This window comes from Crocodylus porosus, unplaced genomic scaffold (genome assembly GCF_001723895.1).
Source record: "Crocodylus porosus isolate Cpor-Errol unplaced genomic scaffold, CroPor_comp1, whole genome shotgun sequence".
Lineage (NCBI taxonomy): Eukaryota > Metazoa > Chordata > Crocodylia > Crocodylidae > Crocodylus > Crocodylus porosus.
Window position 1 is genome coordinate 152,277,673 of NW_017728906.1, and position 8,572 is coordinate 152,286,244.

The following is an 8,572-nucleotide window of genomic DNA, read 5'->3' on the forward strand; positions in this document are numbered from 1 at the left end:
GGGGCTGGACTCGATGATCTCCCGAGGTCCCTTCCAGCCCTAATGTCTATGAAATCTATGAAATCTATGAGGCTGTCCAGAGTGGGCACAAGCAGCCCCACATGGGCTGCGAGCAGCTGCAGCACAAGGCACCAGGCGTGGGCAGGGAGGGTTCGTTCCCCCCGCCACTCTTTCCCTTTTCCCCCACAACTTATCTGAGCTTCCCACACCAGGGCAGCCATGTCCTCCCAGCCCAGAAACCCCATCTGGGGCTTCCGGCAGGGCCGGGCGGGACTCACTGTTGTTGGAGCCCGCCGGGCTTCCCCTGGGTCCTACTGCTCTTGGTTCCTGTATTTTTGACAGGAACCAAGGGCAGAGAAATATTAATTTTCTACATTCTTTTAGGGGCCCCATGGGCTGGATAGAATGGCTTTGTGGGCCAGATCTGGCCTGTGGGCTGTATTTTGCCCACCCCCCAACTAAGGCTTATCAGGTGAAGCTGCTGAGCTCTATAAAGCTGTAAAGAAAATATGAATAATAGCCAGGTATGTATGTGTGTGTAAGTTAGGAAGCAAAATCTTGCTTGAAATATTTTAATAGCACCCCACTTCCTTCATCTGAAGGCTTTTCTGGAGAGAAAAGAACAAAAAAGGAAAAATGTATTTCTTGTTTTTGGTATCTACAATCCATAATATTTATTCTCTCCATCTTGCATTCTCCAAAGTGATTTCAGATGCTTCTGATGCAGTAAGCAGCTGCTTGCACTCAGAAGTATTTTGTAATGTCCTGATGCAAATAATGTCTTGTTCAGATCAAGTATGTGCTTGCCTGAGACTTAAGTTAGTTCTCAACTCTGAACCAAACGCTCTCTGGACTTGCCTAGCTCATTCAAAAAATCACTTTGACCTAGAGAAGGGATAAAATATGAAATTTCAATTTAGATGCCTAGGTGTTTGCACTAGAGTCTTGGATCTGAACCCCGTATATGTCTCATCTTGAAGGATTACAGCTCTGGACGATGGAAAGTAGTAAGATAAGATGATCTCTCCTTATCTCTGTCTCATACCTCCTTCATAATCTCCTTCCTTTTTAAAATGAATTCATAATAACACAAAACAACCATGTGACAATGTGTTGCATTCTGCCTCTCCACTTGTGACATCTACATTTATTTCATAGATTTCATAGACATTAGGGCTGGAAGGGACCTTGAAAGATCATCGAGTCCAGCCCCCTGCCCCATGGGCAGGAAGTCAGCTGGGGTCATAGGATCCCAGCAAGATAAACATCCAAATTTCTTTTGAGGGTGTTCAAAGTAGGTGCTTGAACCACCTCCAATGGCAGGCTATTCCAGACCTTGGGGACTCGGACAGTAAAGAAGTTCTTCCTTGTGTCCAGCCTGAAATGGTCTTGCAGGAGTTTATAACCATTTGACCTTGTCATCCCTTGGGGCACTCTGGTGAACAAACGTTCCTGCAGATCCTGGTGAACACCTCTTAAAAACTTATAGGTGGCCATCAGATTACCCCATAGCCTGTGCTTTCCCAGGCTGAAGAGTCGTCGTAAGGTCTCTTTTCCTGACCTCTAATCATGTGTGTGGCTCTTCTCTGGACTTTCTCAAGCTTCTCCACATCCTTTTTGAATTGTGGAGCCCAAAACTGAATGCAGCACTCCAGCTGTGGCCTCACCAAGGCCGAGTACAACAGGAGAATGGCGGGATTTGCTTGATAAGCATCTGTGGATGCAAGCCAGCATTTTGGTCACTTTACTAGCTGCAGAATCACAGTGAAGGCTCATGTTCATCTTGTGGTCAAGAACCCCCAAGTCCCTTACATCTGTAGTTCTAGCAAGCATAGCTCTGCTAAGACTATAAGGATTCTGCTGGTTTTTCTTCCCAAGGTGGAGAACCTTGCATTTTTCAGTGTTAAACTCCATCAGGTTCTCGTCCACCCATTTCCTGGGTCTGTCACGGTCAGCATGGATCACCCGCCTGTCCTCAGGTGTGGATGCTTTACCCCAGAGTTTAGCAAAGTTGGCCAGTTCACTTTTGACTTCAGTGTCCACATCATTAATGAAGATGTTGAACAATATAGGTCTAAGGCTAGAGCCTTGAGGGACCCCACTGGTCACAAGGCACCATAATGATTGACTTCCATCAACCACCACTTTCTGGGTCTGACCATTTAGCCAATTCCCCAGCCAGTGCAAAGTGGAGAAGCCGAGGCCACAGTTGGCCAGTTTTGCCAAGAGGTGATCATGGGATACCAGATCAAAGACTTTTTTAAAGTCAAGATATACGACATTAATCTCTTCTCTCTTGTCCAGGTGATACGTCACCTGGTCATAAAAGGAAATGAGTTTGGTCAAGCAAGACCTACCCACAACAAACCTGTGCTGACTATCCCTCAGGAAGTTGCCATCAGACAGTCAGTTAAGAATGGCCTCTTTGATAATCTTTTCTAAGACCTTCCCTGAGATAGAGGTCAGGTTGATGGGCCTGTAGTTTGCCATATCCACTTTACTCCTTTCTTGAAGATAGGCACCACATTGGCCTTCTTCCAATCTTCGGGCACTTCACCAGAGTGCCAGTAGTTCTCAAAGATCCATGCCGGGGCTGAGCTTTGATGCTAGCCAGCTCCTTGAGTACCCTGGGGTTTAGACTGTCAGGGCCAGCTGACTTGAAGGTGTCTAGCCTCTCAAGTTGTTCCTTCATGAGGTCAGCATTGATGGAGGGCAGGGAATCTCCCTCACCCGGCCCTCTCTGTCCCATAATGGGCAGGGGCATCCCATGGGACTGATGAAAGACCAACGCAAAGTACCCATTTAGTAGGTTGGCTTTTTCATGGGCATAGCTTGTCAGTTGCCCCATCTGGGTTTAGCAGGGGTCCTATGTTGCCCTTGCTTTTCCTCTGGCTCCGCACGTATCTAAAAAAGGACTTTTTATTATCCTTGATACTAGTAGTCAGTTGGATTTCTGTTGCAGCCTTGGCTTTCCTGGTTTGCTCCCTGCAGGACCGGACCAGCGCAGAATAATTCTCCTTGGAGGTGAACCCTGTCCTCCATCCTTTGTAGGTCATAGATTCATAGATGTAGGGTTGGAAGGGACCTTAATAGAACATCAAATCCGACCCCCTGCCCATGGGCAGGAGAGAATACTCGGCTCATATGACCCCAGCGAGGTAATTGTCAAACCTCCTCTTAAAGACCCCCAAGGTAGGACCCAGCACCACTTCCCTTGGAAGTTCATTCCAGATCCTAGCTGCCCTGACTGTGAAATAGTGTCTTCTAATGTCCAGCCTGAACCTACTCTCAGACAACTTATGGCTGTTATTCCTTGTTACTCCGGGAGGTGCTCGGGTGAACAGGGTCTCTCCCATTCCCCTCTGGTCCCCCCTGGTAAGTTTGTAGATGGCCACAGGTCCCCTCTCAGCCTTCTCTTTTGAAGGCTGAACAGGTTCAGGTCCCGTAGCCTCTTCTAGTAGGGTCTGCTCTGCTGTCCCCGAATCATGCGAGTGGCCCTCCTCTGGACCCTCTCAATGCTGGCCACATCTCTCCTAAAGTGCGGTGCCTAGAACTGGATGCAGTACTCCAGCTGTGGTTTGACCAATGTTGCATAGAGGGGGAGGATGACCTCCTTGGCCCTGCTTGTGATGCATCTGTGGATGCATGACAAGGTGTGGTTGGCCTTACTGACTGCATCCTCACATTGGCAGCCCATGTTTATTTTGAAATTGATAATGACTCCAGGGTCTCTTTCTGCCACTGTGATTTCAAGAAGGGAGTTCCCCAGCCTATAGGTATGCTGCTGGTTCTGACTGCCCAAGTGCAGTACCCTGCATTTCTCAATATTGAATCCCATGCTAGTCTCATTCGCCCACCCCTGTAACCTGTCCAGGTCCAGCTGTATCCTGTCCCTCCCTTCTAGCATGCCCACCTCACCCTAGATCTTGGTGTCATTAGTGAATTTGAAAAGTGTGATTTTCACCCCCTCGTCCAAGTCAACAATAAAGAGATTAAACAGTGTGGGCCCAAGTACTGAGACCTGGGACTGAGCCTCCACTGCCCACATCCCTCCAGGTCGAATATGACCCGTCCACCACCACTCTCTGGGTGTGGCCCCTCAGCCAATTTGCGACCCATCTGACTGTGTAGGCATTAATACCACAGTCCACTAGCTTTTTAATGAGAATGGGGAGGGAGACAGTGTCATAGGCCTTCTTGAAGTTCAGGTCTTTCTTTTTAGATGCAGGAGGTCTGCTAGTTCCTTGCTGAGCCAAGGGGGCTTCTGTGCCCTTTTGCTGCCTTTCCTCTGGGACGGAATAGTGTTAGCTTGTGCATTGAGGATCGCTCCCTTGAGGATCAACCATTCTTCCTGAACTCTCCTCCCCTTGGGGTCGTGGTCCCTTAGGGCCTCACTGACAAGCCTCCTGAGCTTGTCAAAGTCAGCTTTCCCGAAGTCGAGGACTTCTGTATTGCTGACTGACTTGCCAGCTTTATGGTGAATGGTGAAGGTGATCAGCTTGTGGTTGCTGTCACCCAGCTTCCCTTCAATCGTTAAGTCACTGATTAGGTCATCCCCGGTTGCCAGTACCAAGTCAAGCAGTACTTTACCTCTCGGCCCGTAGACTTCTTGTGTCAGATAGAGGTCATCCACACATAAGAGGAAGCTTTGTGACTGCTCAGATTTGGCCAAGCATTCTTCCCATGAAATGTCTGGGTAGCTGAAGTCTCCGATGACAACCATGGACTGGGAGCATGCAGCCTCAGCCAATTCCCTGGAGAACTCCTGGTCAATCTCTTGACTTTGGGTGGGAGGTTTGTAGTAGACTCCCACCATTGTATCCCCTGAGCCATGTTCCCCATGGATTTTAACACAGAGGGTCTCCAATCATCCGCCCTGGTTGCCAATGTTGGCTTGCAGGGATGCATAGCTCTTCTTGACATAAAGAGCTACACCCCTGCCCCTTTTGTCCACTCAATGTGTCCTGTACAGGGAATAGCCATCTATACCCTGTATAGTCATGGGTGGAGTCCCACCAGGTCTCCGTTATCCCTATGACATCATACTTATTTGAGTTAAGCAGGAGGACAAGTTCTTCCTGTTGATCCCCAAGCTCCTGGCATTCATGTACAGGCAGGCAAGTGTCCCTTTGAAGGCCTCTGCCTTGCCCGCAGAGTGTTCCAGGGCTGAGGCAGTGGTGGGCTCCCTAGAGTGCCTTGGCCTGCTGTTTTTGCAAGGGTTGCTCAGTAGGCCAGCAATGGCAATAGTGCCTCCATCCCACAGCAGGCTTAGTTTAAAGCCCAGTGGAACAGGTCAGCCAGTCTGGCTGAGAAGATCCTCCTCTCCAGTAGAGAGAGGTAGAAGCCATCCCTTCCCAGCAGCTCACTGCCTCTCTCACCAAAGAGCAGACCGTGGTCATGGAAGCCAAAGCCTTCCTGATGATACCAGTGCCGCAGCCTTTGGTTTACTACCTGGATCCTCCTTTCCCTCCTCAGCCCATAGCCCAAGACTGGGAGGATTGAAGAAAATACCACCTGCACCCCCAGACCCTTTAGCCCCATTCCCAAATCCCTGTAGTGTTTCATGACCTAGCTGCAAGCGCTCCAAGCCGTGTCATTGGTGCCCACATGGATAAGGAGCATAGAGTAGTGGTCAGTGGGCTGGAGGAACTTAGGGATCTTCTCCACAATGTCTCAGATATGGGCTCCCAGGAAACAGCAAACTTCCCAGGCTAAGGGGTTGGGGCGGCAGATTGCCCACTCAGTGCCCCTCAGGATGGAGTCTCCCACAAGAAACACACTTTGTGTTTTGTCTTAGGGAGAGCGGGGGGAGGTAGCTACAGTAGACCCTGTGTTGCCTGCAGGAGTGGCAACTCAGCAGGCTCTGCTGGGGCTGCAAGAGGTTCGTACCTGTTGCAAAGCTCCAGCGGGGCAGGGACCTTGGTGCGGCAGGCCTTGGGGCCCTTGACCACCCTGGTCCAACCCCTTGGCTGAACAGAATGGGAGGTCCCTGAGTCCTCCCTTGTCCTGAAGGGTGACCATGGTCAACCCTCCGTCTCCCAGGGGAGAAGGGCCTGGCAGTAGGAGTCGATCTCCTGCTCACAGTCCCTGATGGCACGCAGCCTGGAGTTCCTCTAGCTGGCATGCCAGAGACCCCAAAAGGGAGCAGACCTCACAAGGGGAGGTGGCCATGATCCTGTACCCCAGAGCCTGAAAAAATGACAGGCAGCCTTCACAGCTGAAAGCCAGGAACTCCATCTGCATGGAGCTCCGACTGGGTGGAGGCCTCTGAAGAGCAAGAAGCGACCCTCAGGTTGCATCACATGCCCATCCTCAGCATGCCACCGGCCTTCCCTAGGGCACACAGGCAGGGCCTCGGGCCCTCCCGCTTGCCTTCCTGCGCACACTCCATGCTAATTCACGCACCAGGCAGACAAGCGCACCTGTCTGTGTGGTCTGTTCATGAGGTTCTGGTTGTGTGGCTCCCTGGAGGGCTGGACCAAATAAGGGCCAGGGCGGGGAAAGACCCTTTTTGGCTCCAGCTTAGCCACCGCCTCCTGCTGCCTGGGGCTAACCCGCTCCCACCATGGGCCCCGCTTACCTCCCACTGTTCTGGGGGTTGGCGGGGTGCTCCACAGCTGCTGGGGGTCACTGGGGGGCTTTGGGGGAGCGGAAGCACAATAGGCTTTCACTTGCATGTCTCCCAGAGCCTGACTGAGGTTTTTTCCCTGTTGGTGGAACCTTTTAAACTGTGCGCATACACAGTGGGCCTACCATTGGAAATACGCTGTTCCTGGGCTAGGGGGGACCCTACCTGGGATTTAGGGGACCCTGCCCCACCAGAGAGGGACTGGTAAGCACCCTCTCCCCTTACACTAGTCTCTCCCTGGGGGACTGGCTCAAGTAGGGGCCAGGGCGGGCCGAGACCCTCCTCAGCTCCGGCTTAGCTGCCTCCTCCCGCTGCCTAAGGTTAATCCTCTCCCACCATAGGCCCCACTTACCTCCAGCTGTGCTGGGGGTTGGCAGGGTACTCTGTGGCTGCTGAGGGTCTCTGGGGGGCTTTAGTCTTTGGTGCCCACTGAAATTATGCCTCCCGACCAGCAGCCTCCCCCACTGCCTGCCCAGCAGCCACCTTCTACCCCACAACTCTCTCAGACAGACATTGGATCCAGGATCATAGAGCTGTTCAGCTCCTACACAGAAGTCCCTGGTCTTCACTCTTGACCTGGCACTTCTGGGGCCCAAAGCTTCCTACCCTGCACCTCCCCTCATTGAGGGAGAAGAAAAGGGGGACACTTTGAAAAGAAAAGCTATGGCTTGGTTACAGGGTGGGGGCATTCAAAGTCCTGCTTATCCAGGGAAGGCTCTTGGTCTACACTGGTGAGAAGCTACTCAGCCAAGTAGCAGTATTGGCAGTGGACTCACCCTCTCCCCCATCCCTGTGTGGCCACGTGTGCTCATGGTGCCGGATATGTTCTGTAGTTAAAGTACTCCTTCCAGCGGTCCAGCTGCCCCACATAGGGCCTCATGAGCCAGACTGCCAATGAGGATTGGGGGGGAGATGACATCACCAATGATGAAATTGGGGACCCTAGGAGCATAGCACCCACTCTCCATCACCCCAGGGAATGGCAAGTTGCACAGGAGGTCGACAATATCTTCTTTGGCTGTGTGAAAGTCGGTGGGTCAGTCATGCCTGATACCTGGGGGAGGTGGTGTGTGTATGTGTACTGGTGCGCATGCACATACAGTCACACAAACAGAACCCAGGTGTCCTGAACACACACACACACACATGCAGAACTTAGGCATTGTGGACACACGCATGCACTTGGCTGGTGCATGGCATGCAGGGTGGGCACGCAAGGCATGGCCGGCTGGTGACGGCGCACGGCATGATGAGCCACTGCTGCATCAGATCCAGGTGGGTGGCCATGATGTCCCTGCCAGCCAACCAGGGGTGTCTTGGCCATTTGGCTCTATTTGGGAGTCTTTGGCAGCCCAGGGAGCCTGCAAGGCTAATTAGTTCCACAGTAAAGAGTCACTGGTCTACACATGTGGAGCTATACAGCCCAGAGTAAACCAATTAACTCTGGTGTACTGCTAGATAAAAGTACTATCCCACAGTGGAGTTATTTACTCTGCCACAACACAGATGTAGGCAGTAACAGGCATAGGCAACACATGCCTCCTGAGGCTGGGGGGAGGCACGGCTACTGCCCACAGGCGACAGCACAGGCATTGGCAGCAGGGGTGGGCCAAGCGGGGACTATCCGCAGGTGGCCACGGCACTGTCGGTGGTTTGGGGAAGAGGGGGTCCCCCCACGGCTGATCACTGAGCCTGGAAGTGCTGGCAGCGCACCCAGAAGTGCCAGGGGCACTTCTTGGTGGGGGCACCAGCACTTCACCTACCCACTGCCCACCACCTAAGTCAAGAGCGCCTGCTCTTGGGTGGGGAGCACCAGCACTCTCAGGGGGTTGTGGAAGAAATCAAACTTTGCATTGTGGTTGAATCAGAACTGACAGAGCCAGCTTTTCTTTATTTAAGGCTATACTGTGATCACAGGGAGAATTCCATACAGCAAGGGGAATC